Source organism: Camelus ferus, chromosome X (assembly GCF_009834535.1).
Source record: "Camelus ferus isolate YT-003-E chromosome X, BCGSAC_Cfer_1.0, whole genome shotgun sequence".
Classification (NCBI taxonomy): domain Eukaryota; kingdom Metazoa; phylum Chordata; class Mammalia; order Artiodactyla; family Camelidae; genus Camelus; species Camelus ferus.
The window spans coordinates 49,540,408-49,553,899 of record NC_045732.1 but is presented as its reverse complement, the minus strand read 5'-3'; the positions used below and the strand labels follow the sequence as shown (position 1 = coordinate 49,553,899).

Sequence of the window (13,492 nt, the reverse complement as noted above, 5' to 3'; positions counted from 1 at the left end):
CTTGTAGCTCACCCTCTCCCAAAAATACATTAAAACTCACATCCATGGACCCACCCAGCCAATCAGAGCACCTGCCAAACTCCGACAGAACATCACCCTCTTCAAAAGACAAAGAAGCCACAAATCTGGTAGCAGAAAAGTGAAAAAGAAAGAAGAAAAAGCAAAACAGTGTGGGGCTGGTCCCACAGGGAGGGAACGGCAAAGGAGGAATAGTGCTCATTTGTTGGGTCTCCCCTCCCGGCCCTCTCCCCGAATGCAAAGGTCAGCAGGATGGAGGGGGAACCTCTGAGGCTTGGATCTGTATGGAGCAGCCCTTGACTGACAGAACTAAGCTAAATGGGAACAGAGGGTCTCCGCAATTCCCAGCCCTAGAGGCAAAGTGGCAGGTGGGGGACGGGACAGACTCCCAGAGCCAGGCAGAGGACTGGGGCAGCTGCACAGAGGCAACCCTGGGGGACTGCAGGGTGCTGCGTGCCATGGATGAGTGGGTACACAGGAAAGAACAACTTGGGCCCCCCTAAAATACGGGAAAAAAAAAAGAAAAAAACATGGCTGATGTGCCCTGGGGGAAAGGGTGCCATACCCTCAATCTCTGAAAACCCGCAGAAGGCTTTTGGGAGAAAAGAGGCAGGGATTAGCCACAGCATATCCTCCGGTGCTTAGCACCCAGGTGGGAGTGGGGCCAAATTCTGAATCCGTACCTAAGGGCTTAGCAGCCTCAAAAGCAAGAGGGAGACTTGTTGACAGCCTGAGGCAGAAAGGATGGTTCTGCCCTAGTACCTCTGAGAACTCAGGACTCCAAGACAATCAAAGAGCTGAGTTTTGACATGGAGCAGGAACAGGGCTGTTCCACCATCTTCCTGATCCCGCCTAAGGAGCAGGGACCCAAGGCAGAGCAGGAAGATGTACAGAGCAGGGGAGCAACCGGCGACAAGAGAGGGTGGTCAGCCACCCACCTTCCTGAAGGAGCACAGCATGTGAATGCGGTGCTGAGAGTGGATGCAACCTGACCACCCAAATGCCCAAGTGCCTCTGACCTTGGCAATGGGAGGGGGAGTGACCTGCCCGCCCAAGGTGTAAGAGCACAGCATCTTACCACAGTGTCAGGAGGGGGCGTGATCTGCTTGCTGACTGACACTAGGAGCAGCACAGATCAGGGGTGCCAATGGAAGGCCTCTGCAAGCAGCAAGCTGAGTTTGCAAAGCAGAGCTAGGACAAAAAGATCTCCCGATAAAAATCATTAAGAGTGCACAGACTGCAAGAGGACACATCCCCTTTTTATTTTCTTTTTATCTTTTTTCTATATGTCTATCTTCTATTACCTTTGCAATTTTTACTTTTTAAACAATTGTATATGTCTCCAGTTTAATCCCTTTTAAATTTTTCTTTTAATTATTTTTAGTATTATTTTTAAAAGTCCACCACATTTCATTTTTATTTCTGTTGGTTTTGCTGTCCTGTTGTTGATTATACACAGGTTTCAAAATTTTTTGTGATTTTCTCCTTTTTTAAAGTTTTTTAAAAGACGTCTGAACTCAATTGTTATTCTAATTCAACTTGTTCTTCTGTTATTGATTATACAGTATTTTCAAACCTTTTTTTCTCCCTTCTTTTAAAATTCTAATTATAAGTTTTAATCCTGCATAGGCTTTAGATAGATAAATAAACTCCTTAAGGACCACAATACATAACTGATAATCCATAAGCCACAGTACCAGAGAGATATGAGCAAGATGAGGAAGCAGAGGAACCACTCCCAATTAAAAGAACAAGAGAAATCCCCTGAAAGAACAATCAATGAAATAGACGTTGAAGGCCTACTTGATCAAGGTTTCAGAAAAGGATGGAACAAAGAACTGAAGGAACTAAAAGAGACAGTGTTTAGAGATATAAAATATGTCAAAAATGAAATTGAAGCTATAAAGAAGACCCAAGTAGAATTCGTAAACAGATTTGCTGAGATGTGAGCTGATTTAAAGGCTGTACAAAGAAGGCTAGATAATGCAGAGGAATGAATAGGTGACCTACAAGATAGGACAACAGAGAAGACCAAGATGGCAGAGTAGAAGGACACTTGTAGCTCACCCTTTCCCACAAATACACCGAGACTCACATCCACAGACCCACTCAGCCAACCAGAGCACCTGCGAAACTCCAACAGAACATTGTCCTCTTCAAAAGTCAGAGACGCCAAAAATCTAATAGGAGAAAAGGAAAAAAAGAAAGAAGAAAAGGCAAAACAGTGTGGGATAGGTCCTGTGGGGAGGGAGTGGCAAAGGAGGACTGGTGCTCATTCACTAGGTCTCCCCTCTCCAACCGGAAGGCCAGCGGAATGGAGGGGTAGACTCCGAGGCTCGGATCTGTACAGAGCAGCCCTTGACCGACAGAACTAAGTTAAACAGGAATCGAGGGTCGCCGCAACACCCAGTCCGAGATGCGGGCCAGCAGCTGGGGGCCGGGCCAGGTTGCCTGAGCCAGGCAGAGGATGGAATCGGCTCCACAGAGGCAGCCCTGGAGGACTGCAGGGTGCTGTGTGCCATGGTTGTGGGTGCACAGGGCAGAACGACCAGGGTCATCCATAAAACAACATGGCTGATGTGCCCTGGGAGGAAGGGTGCATACCCCCATCTCTGAAAACCAGTGGAAAGTTTTCCAGTGAAGAGAGGTGGGCCTCAGGCTCAGCTGCCGTAACGTCCAGTGCTGAGCACACAGGTGGGGGCGGGGGTGAAACCTGCATCCACACCTAAGGACTTAGCAGCCTCAAAGGCCAGAGGGAGACTTGTCTATAGCCCGAGGCAGACAGGATACTTCCGACCTGATCCCTCAGAGAACTTGCTCCTCCAGGACAAACAAGGAGCTGGGTTTTGTCCCGGAGAAGGGTCTGGGCTGTTTCTCAGTTTTACCCAAGCCCGCCTACGGAGGTCGCAGTGGCAGAGAGCTGTGGAGCGACTGGCGCCTGGAGATGGTGGGCGGCCCACCACCTATCTGGCAAGAACGCAGCCCCAAACGACTGTGCTGGGAGGTGTTGCGACCCGCCCTCCAACCTGGCAATCTGCACCATCTGACTGTGGCATCAGGAGGGGCAGTGACCCGCCTTCCCACAGCAAAGGAGAGCTGCAATAGACACAGTGTTGGGAGAGGGCACGATCTCCTTGCTGACAGCCACTGGGAGCAGCACAGAAGATGGTACCAACTGAGGGCCTCTTGAAACAGCAAGCTGAGCTTCCAAAAAAGGGCGAAGGCAGAAAGACTTCACATGAAGAATATGCAGTCTCCAGGAGAACACCGCCACCCCCTTCTTTTTAAATCTGTTTTTACCTGTTCTATTTTCTATTTCCATTTTACTTTTTCCTTCTTAAACAACTATATATACTCTGAGTTTTAATCTCTCTTAAATTTTTTAAAAAATACTACTATTATTATTGAAAACCCACACCATTTCATTTTTATTTCTCTTGGTTTTGATGTTCTGTTATTGATTATACACAGGTGTCAAAAACTTTTTTCTCTATTGTCCTTTTTTAAAGGTTTCTAAAAGACGTCTCAACCCCATTGCTATTCTGCTTCAACTTGTTCTTCTATTATTCATTATACACTGTTTTCAAACCTTTTTTAACTCCCTTCGCTTACAATTACCTTACTCTCTCTCTCTTTTTTAAGTGTTATTCCTACATAGGCATTAGATAGATAAATAAATAAACTCCTTAAGGACCACATTGGATAACTGATACACCATAAACCACAATGCCAGAGAGGTATGAACAAGATGAAGAAGCACAGAAACCATTTCCAATTAGAAGAACAGGAGAAATCCCCTGAAGGAATGATCAATGAAATAGACATCAATGGCCTACTAGACCAAGATTCCAAAAAAGGAGTGATTAAAGTACTGAAGGAATTAAAAGAGATAGTGTTTAGAGATATAAAATATGTCAAAAATGAAATGGAAGCTATGAAAAAGAGCCAAGTAGAACTGGGAAACTCATTGGCTGAGATGAGAAATGATCTAAAGGCTGTGCAAAGCAAACTAGATAATGTAGAGGAACGAATAAGTGACCTAGAAGACAGGAAAACAGAAAGCACCCAATCAGAACAGCTATGAGATAAACAAATAAAAACAAATGAAAGCAACATAAGCGACCTATGGGATAATATAAAGCATGCCAATCTTCACATAATAGGGGTCCCAGAAGGGGAAGAAAGAACAAAGGGGATTGAAAAGGTTATTAAAGAAATCGTGACTGAAAAGTTCCCAAACTTAAAGAAGGAATCAGATATCCAAGTACAGGAAGCTCAGAGGGTCCCAAACAGGAAGAACCAAAATAGACCCACACCAACACATATCATAATCAAGATGGCCAGAGTCAATGATAAAGAAATGATCCTAAAGGCAGCAAGAGAAAAGCAAAGAGTGAGTTACAAGGGAACCCCCCTAAGGCTCTCAGCTGATTTCTCTACAAAAACACTACAGGCCACAGGGAATGGCAAGATATATTCAAAGTCCTGAATAAAAAAAGATGCAGCCTAGGATACTTTATCCAGCAAGGCTATCCTTTAGGATAGAAGGAGAGAGAAAGAATTTCACAGACAAGCAAAAGCTACAAGAGTTTAGCAACACTAAACCCATGCTAAAAGAAATATAGAAAGGTCCATTCTAAATAGAAAAGCAGCAGGATGCTACAGAAATGAGAAACTCACAACTGGAAAGGTGATAACTCATGAATTACAAATAAAATAAATACAAAATTATAAAAGAAAACTTACAGATCATTCAGAGTGGGAGAGGGAGGCAGGAAAATAAAGAATATTTTTTCTTTTTTTTTTTTAATTTTTGTTCTCTGTAGGATGGGTTTGAGATCACGTTAGTATCAGTTTAACAAAAACAGTTATAGTAATGGGCTAATAGACTTACAAAAAAAGGGTAACCACAAGCCAAAAACTTACAAGGGAGTCACAAAAGCTAAATACAATCCATGATAATACAAAGGAAAATTAGCAAACCACAAAAGGAAGAAGAAAGGAACAAAGAGGAAATACCAAATCAACTGCAAATATAAGTATGAAATGGAAATAAACACACATGTATCATTGATTAGTGTAAATGTTAATGGACTAAATGCTCCAATCAAAAGACATAGAGTGGCAGACTGGATAATAAAGCAAGAACCTTCAATATGTTGTATACAACAGACCCACTTTAGGGAGAAGGACACATACAGATTGAGAGTGAAGGATGGAAAGAGATATTCCATGCAAATGGAAAAGCCAAAAAGCAGGTATTGCAGTAGTGATTTCAGACAAAATAGACTTTAAAACAAAGGCCATAAAGTAAAATAAATAAGGACATTTTATAATGATTAAAGGAGTGATTCAAGATGAGGATATCACACTCATTAATATATATGCACCCAATATATAGGAGCACCTAAGTACATAGAACAATTACTAACAGAGATAAAGGGGGATATTGATGGTTATACAATCATTGTCAGAGATTTTTACACTGAATTAACATCACTAGACAGATCTTCAAGACAGAAGATAAATAAGGCAACAGAGAAATTAAGTGATTCAATAGAAAAATTAGATTTGGTGGATATTTTCAGAGCATTACACCCCCAAACAATAGAATATACATTATTTTTAAGGGCACATGGAACATTTTCTAGGATTTATCATGTACTTGGGCACAGAAGAAATGTCAACAATTTTAAGAAGATAGAAATTATCTGAAGCTTCTTTACTGAACACAATGCCATGAAGCTAGAAATCAACAACAGAGAAACAAATGAGAAAAAAAGGAAAGCATGGAGATTAAACAATATGTTATTGAAAAAAACAATGAGTCAATGAGGAAGTCAAAGCTGAAATTAAAAAATACCTTGAGACAAATGAAAATGAAAGCACAAGCACACAAAATTTATGGGACACAGCAAAGGCGGTGCTAAGAAGGAAGTTTATAGTGATACAGACCTTCCTCAAAAAAGAAGAACAATCTCAAATAAACAATCTAACCCACTGGCTAAAATAATTAGAAAAAGAAGAGCAAAATACCCCAAAATGCAGCAGAAAGAAGGAAATACTAAAGATCAGGGGGAAAATAAATAAGATAGAGATTAAAAAAAACATAGAAAAAAATCAATCAAACTAGAGATTTTAAGAGTAAATATAATCGACAAACCTCTGGCCAAACTCACTATGAAGAAAAAAGAGCACAAATAACCAAAATAAGAAAGGAATATATAGAAATTACAAGAAATAAAATAGAAATACAGAATATCATGTGAGAAATGTATGAAAAACTATATGGAACGAATATAGATAACCTAGAGGAGGTGGACAAGTTTCTGGAAACATACTGTCCACCAAGGCTCAATCAAGAAGAAACTGACCACTTGAACAAAGCGATCATTAGAAATGAAATCGTATTAGTGAAAAAAAAAAAAAAAACAAACCTCCCTACAAATAAAATTCCAGGACCAGACGTCTTCTTGGGGAATTCTAATAAACATACAAAGAAGAACTCGTACCAGACCCTCTCCGATTCTTCCAGAAGATTGAAAAGGAGGGAATACTCCCAAACTCATTCTGTGAAGCCACCATCTCCCTGATAACAAAATAAGGCAAAGTCACTACCAAAATAGAGAACTACAAACCAATACTACTGATGAACACAGATGGAAAAAGCCTTACTAAAATATTAGCAAATAGAATTCAACAGATTATACATCATGACCAAGTGGGGTTCATCCCAGGGACACAAGGGTGGTTCAACATATGCAGGTCAATCAATGTAATACATCACATCAACACAAGAAAGGAGAAAAACCACATGATCACCTCAGTAGATTCAGAAAAAGTATTTGATAATACTCAACAGCCATTTATTATAAAAACTCTCCCCAAAGTGGGTATAGAGGAAACATATCTCAACATAAGAAAAGCTACATATGACAAACCTACAGCCAGCAAGTACTCAATGGTGAAAAACTGAAAAGCTTCCCACTAACATCTGGGACAAGACAAGGCTGCCCACTATCACCACTCCTGTTCAACATAGTCTTGGAATTCCTAGCTACAGCAATCAGGTAAGAGAGAGAAAAGGAATCCAAATTTGAAAAGAAAAAGTAAAAGTGTCACTATATGAAGATGACATGATCCTATATATAAAAACTCTAACAGGTCCACACAAAAACTACTAGAACTAATCGAAGAATTCAGCAAGGTAGCAGTTTACAAGATTAACGTTCAAAAATCAGTTGCATTTCTTTACACTAATGATGAATCAACAAGAAAAGAAAGTAAATAAACAATCACCTTTAAAATAGCACCCAAAGTAATAAAATACCTAGGAATAAATCTAACAAATGAGGTGAAAACCTTATACATGGAAAACTAGAAAACATTGTAAGGAAATCAAAGAAGACTTTAAAAAATGGAAAGATAGCTCATGCTCCTGAGTTGGAAGAATCAATGTTGTTAAAATAGTCATACTGCCCAAGGCAATCTACAGATTTAATGCAATCCCCATCAAATTACCCAGGACATATATCACAGAAGAACACATCATAATAAAATTTATATGGAACCACAAAAGACCTAGAATTTCCATACTATTACTGAAGAAAAAGAAAGAGGCTGGAGGAATAACTCTCCCAGACCTCAGAAAATACTGTAGAACTACAGTCATCAAAATAGCATAGTATTGTTAAAAAAAAAAAAAACAGACATATGGACCAGTGGAACACAATACAGAGCCCAGACATGAACCCTCATACTTTTGGTCAACTCATCTTCGACAAAGGAAGCAAGAATATACAATGGAATAAAGACAGTCTCTTCAGAAAATGGTGTTGGGAAAACTGGACAGCAGCATGTAAAGCAGTGAAGCTAGAACACTCCCTTACACCAAACACAAAAATAAACTCAAAATGGATCAAAGACTTAAACCTAAGCCAAGATATAATAAAACTCCTAGAAGAAAATATAGGCAAAACATTATCTGACATACATGTCAAAACTGTTCTCCTAGAGTAGTCTACACAAGCAATAGAAATAAAAGCAAGAATAAACAAATGGGACCTAATGAAAATTACAAGCTTCTGCACAGCAAAAGAAAACATAAGCAAAAAAAAAAACAAAAAACAAAACAAAAAAAACCCTACGAAATGGGAGAAAATTTTTGCAAAATGTGAAACCGACAAAGTCTTGATCTCCAGAATATATAAGCAGCTCATACGACTCAATAAGAAACAACCAAACAACCCAATCCAAAAATGGGCAGAAGACTTAAACAAGCAATTCTCCAAGTAAGACATATAAATAATTAATAGGCACATGACAAAATGCTCCATATCACTAATTATCAGAGAAATGCAAATCAAAACTGCAATGAGTTATCACCTCACACCAGTCAGAATAGCCATCATTCAAAAGTCCACAAATGATAAGTGCTGGAGAGGATTGGAGTAAAGGGAACCCTCCTACACTGCTTGTGGGAATGCAGGTTGGTGCGGCCACTGTGGAAAACAGTATGGAGATTCCTCAAAAGACCAAAGATAGACTAACCATATGATCCAGTAATATTGCTCCTGGGCTTATATCCAGAAGGAAGACTACTTCAAAAAGTCACATGCACCCTAATGTACATAGCAGCACTATTTACAATAGCCAAGACAAGAAAACAGCCTAAATGTCCATCGACAAATGCCTGGATAAAGAAAATGTGGTATATTTATTCAATGGAACACTATACAGCCATAAAATTGACAATATAACACCATTTGCAGCAACATGGATATTCCTGGAGAATGTCATTCAAAGTGAAGTAAGCCAGAAAGAGAAAGAAAAATACCATGGGATTGCTTATATGTGGAATCTAAAAAAAAAAAAAAAAAAGAACAGAAATACAAAACAGGAACAGACTCAGAGACATAGAATACAAACTTGTGCTTCCCAGTGGTTGGGGGAAGGTACAGACTGGGAGTTCAAAATTTGTCGATACTGACAGTCCTATGTTGAACAGATAAACAAGATTATACTGTATAGCACAGAGAAATATATACAAGATCTTGTGGTAGCTCACAGTGAAAAAGAATGCAACAATTAATATATGTATGTTCATGTATAACTAAAACATTGTTTTCTACACTGGAAAATGACACAATGGAGTAAAATGACTATAACTCAAAAAATGTAAAACAAAATAAAATAATGTTTTGGGAAAAAATAATTTTTCCCAAAAAATGAATTTTTACCCTAAGTTGTGTCCCATGAACTTAGAATCAGCAAATCAACTAAGTGAACTTGCATGTGATATTTTGTTACACTATCAAACCAGGCTACAGGTTACCAATTAATGTAATGTCTATTATTGAGTTTATTATGTTTCCGAATTTGGAATTTCCATAATCCTCCACCGAATTACCCAAGGCTTTGCAGCAGTTAGATGAGCAGCAGAATGGTTGTTGCTAAGGATATCAGAGATGCGCTGTGTACACAGCAGGTACTATATAACTTCCTTTCTTCAGAGAACGGGACCAAATGTTTCTCATCAAATCAATGATCTTTAAGATGACAGCTGTTGGAATATTTAGCTCATTTCAGTGTTATTTTTGGTGACACTGAGATTGGGTTTTAAATGTCAGAAATTCATTTTAAGGAGAATCTTCTATTATAAGCATTATGCTATTTTGTACTTTCATACCCCTGTCATTTATTGAATCTTGTAAATCCGATGCTTGAAGTTTAAAGAGCTCTTTTAATTTGGTATGAATTTATGCTACATGGCAATGGTTCTCAAAGTAGAGATCCTAAAAAACCATCCAAAAGGAACATGGGAAACAATCTCTGGATCCCTAGGCCAGAAACAGTTTATTTTATCTCTTGCCAGAGTGGAATAAACTGGTAATTTATGCACCAAGATCTATAGTGCTCACAAGGGTATTATGTAGTGAGTAATGGGGAAAATTAAACCTCGACTAAATGGACCTACTGAGCACAGATTAAAAACAAGCCTTATGCAAGAGAAAGAAATAAAAGGGATCCAACTTGGAAAAGAAGAGGTAAAAATGTATCTATATGCAGATGATATGATCCTATATATAGAAAACCCTAACAGGTCCACACAAAAACTACTAGAACTAATAAAAGAATTCACCAAGGTAGCAGGTTATTAGATTAATGTACAAAAATCAGTTGCATTTCTTTACACTAATGATGAATCAGCAGGAAAAGACAATAAAGAAACAATCCCTTTTAAAATAGCACCCAAAGTAATAAAATACCTAGGAATAAATCTAACCAAGGAGGTGAAAGCCTTATACATAGAGAACTAGAAAACATTGTAAGGAAATCAAAGAAGACTTTAAAAAATGGAAAGATATCTCATGCTCCTGAATTGGAAGAATCAATGTTGTTAAAATGGTCACACTGCCCAAGGCAATCTACAGATTTAATGCAATCCCTATCAAATTACCCAGGACATATTTCACAGAACTAGAACAAATCATAATAAAATTTATATGGAATCACAAAAGACCCAGAATTGCCAAAGCACTACTGAAGAAAAACAATGAGGCTGGGGGAATAACCCTCCCAGACTTCAGACAATACTACAGAGCTACAGTAATCAAAACAGCATGGTACTGGTACAGAAACAGACATATGGACCAGTGGAATAGAATAGAGAGCCCAGACATGAACCCACAAACTTTTGGTCAACTCATCTTCGACAAAGGAGGCAAGAATATACAATGGAATAAAGACAGTCTCTTCAGCAAATGGTGTTGGGAAAACTGGCCAGGAGCATGTAAAACAATGAAGCTAGAACACTCCCTTACACCATACACAAAAATAAACTCAAAATGGATCAAAGTCAAAATCTGTAGATACTGACAGGCATATGCAGAATTGATAAACAAGATTATACTGTATAGCACAGGGAAATATATACAAGATCTTGTGGTAGCTCACGGTGAAAAAGAATGTGACAATGAATATATGTATGTTTATGTATGACTGAAAAATTGTGCTCTACACTGGAAATTGACACACCATTGTAAACTGACTATAATTCAATAAAATAAAATTTAAAAAAACAAGCCTTATAAAGATCAAATTGTTCACAAGTAACTGCACTGTGTCTCAGAACAAAAGTCAAGAATATTAATGGTAATGAAAATATTTAGTATCCAACATGATAAAATTTGCAGTATCTGGCATTCCATACATAATTACCAGGCCTTCAAAGGAACAGTAAAATAAAACCAATTAAGGAAAGAAAAATTAGATCCAGAAGAGAGAGAGATAATAGAATTTGTACCAATCACATGTTAAAACAGTTATTAAACTATATTCCATATTTTCAAAAATGTAGAAAAAAACATAAATTTGCTAAGAAGAAACATGAAGAATATAAAAATTGCACTTCTACAGTTAAAATATGATGGAGATTAAAAATGTGCTGTATGGGGGGGAAGAGAGAAGATGGTGGAGTAGAAGGGCGCTTGTAGTTCACCCTCTCCCACAAATGCACCAAGACTCACATCCACAGACCCACTTAGCCAACCAGAGCACCTGCAGAATTCCAACAGAACATTGCCCTCTTCAAAAGATAGAGACACCAAAAATCTGGTAGGAGAAAAGGAAAAAAGAAAGAAGAAAAGGCAAAGCAGAGTGGGACAGGTCCCACGGGGAGGGAGTGGAAAAGGAGGACTGGCGCTCTTTCACTGGGTCTCCCCTCTCCAACTGAGAGGCCAGCGGGACGGAGGGGGAGCCTCCGAGGCTCGGATCTGTACAGACCAGCCCTTGACTGACAGAAGTAACTTAAACAGGCACAGAGGGTACCCGCGACACCCAGCCAGACTTGGGCTGGCAGCTGGGGGCAGGGCCAGGCTGCCCGAGCTGGACGGAGGATGGGGGTGGCCTGTACAGAGGCAGCCCCGGGGGACTGCAGGGGGCTGCGTGCTGTGGCTGTGGGTGCACAGGGCAGAACAACCTGGGCCCTCCATAAAACAGCAAGGTTGATGTGCTCTCGGGAGAAGGGTGCATACCCCCATCTCTGAAAACTCGTGGAAAGTTTTGGGGGAAGAGAGGCAGGGCTCAGGGACAGCCGCCATATCCTCTGGCACTTAGCATCCAGGCAGGAGCGGGGGCAAAAACTGGATCAACACCTAAGGGCTTTGCAGCCTCAAAGGCCAGATGGAGACTTGTCTACAGCCCGAGGCAGATAGGATCCTTCCATCCTGGTCCCTTAGAGAACTTGCTCTGCCAAGACAAAGAGCTAGGTTCTGGCCTGGAGCAGGGACAAGGCTTTTCCTCCGTCTTCCCCAAGCTCACCTGCGGAGTGCCAACCAGAGGCCTAGCCCACAGCATCACAGAGCAGTGGAGCGACCTGCACTGGAAGAGGGAGGGCGGCCCTCCGCAATTCAGGCAGGAAGGCAATCCCTGACCGAGGTGCTGGGAGGGGGCACAACCCACCCTCCTACCTGGCCAGTCTGCAACATCTGACTGTGGCATTGGGAGGGACAGTGACCCGCCCACCCACAGCAAAGGAGAGCTGCACCTGACCCAGTGCTGGGAGGAGGCGCGATCTGCTTGCAGACAGGTACTGGGAGCAGCACAGATGAGGGCGCCAATGGAGGGCCTCTGGAAACAGCAAGCTGAGCTTCCAAAACAGGACGAAGACAGAAGAACTTCACATTAAAAGCACAGTCTCCAGGAGAACACTGAAACCCCCCGTTTTTTTTTAAATCTGGTTATATCTGTTGTATTTTCTATTACACTCTTAATTTTTACTTCTTAATTCATTTTTATTACTCTTGGGTTTTGATGTCCTGTTATTGATTAGACAGAGGTTTCAAATACATCTTTTCATCTTTTCCCTTTTTTTAAAGGTTTTAAAAGGACGTCTCAACCCGATTGCTATTCTGCTTCAACTTGCTCTTCTATTATTCATTATACACTGTTTTCAAACCTTTTTTTTCTCCCCTCTTTTAAAATTCTTTCTGTCTCTTATTTTTTCTTTTTTTCCTAAGTCTTATTCCTACATAGGCATTAGATAGATAAACCCATTAAGGACCAAAATAGGTAACTGATACTCCATAAAGCACACTGACAGAGAGGTATGAGCAAGATGAAGAAGCACAGAAACCATTCCCAATTAAAAGAACAAGAGAAATCCCCTGAAAGAACAATCAATGAAATAGACAAAGATAGCCTACTAGATCAAGATTTCAAAAAAGGAGTAATCAAAGTACTGAAGGAATTAAAAGAGATAGTGTTTAGAGATATAAAATATGTCAAAAATGAAATGGAAGCTATAAAGAAGACCCAAGTAGAATGGGTAACACATTGACTGAGATGAGGAATGATCTAAAAGCTGTGCAAAGCCAACTAGATAATGCAGAGGAACGAATTAGTGACCTAGAAGACAGGATAATAGAAAGAAGCCAATCAGAAGAGCTGCAAGATAAACAAATAAAAACAAATG

At 39.8% G+C, this 13,492-nt stretch overlaps 1 long non-coding RNA gene across 1 annotated transcript; it reads right to left on the bottom strand.

Moving 5' to 3' along the window:
* Nucleotides 1-1,627: 1,627 nt before the first annotated feature.
* LOC116661948 lies at nt 1,628-4,127 on the bottom strand. Its single transcript, XR_004317908.1, has 2 exons — nt 4,058-4,127; nt 1,628-2,024 (listed from the first exon to the last, which is right to left on the bottom strand). It is a non-coding gene; the product is annotated as an uncharacterized LOC116661948 (long non-coding RNA).
* Between the last annotated feature and the right edge of the window lie 9,365 nt (nt 4,128-13,492).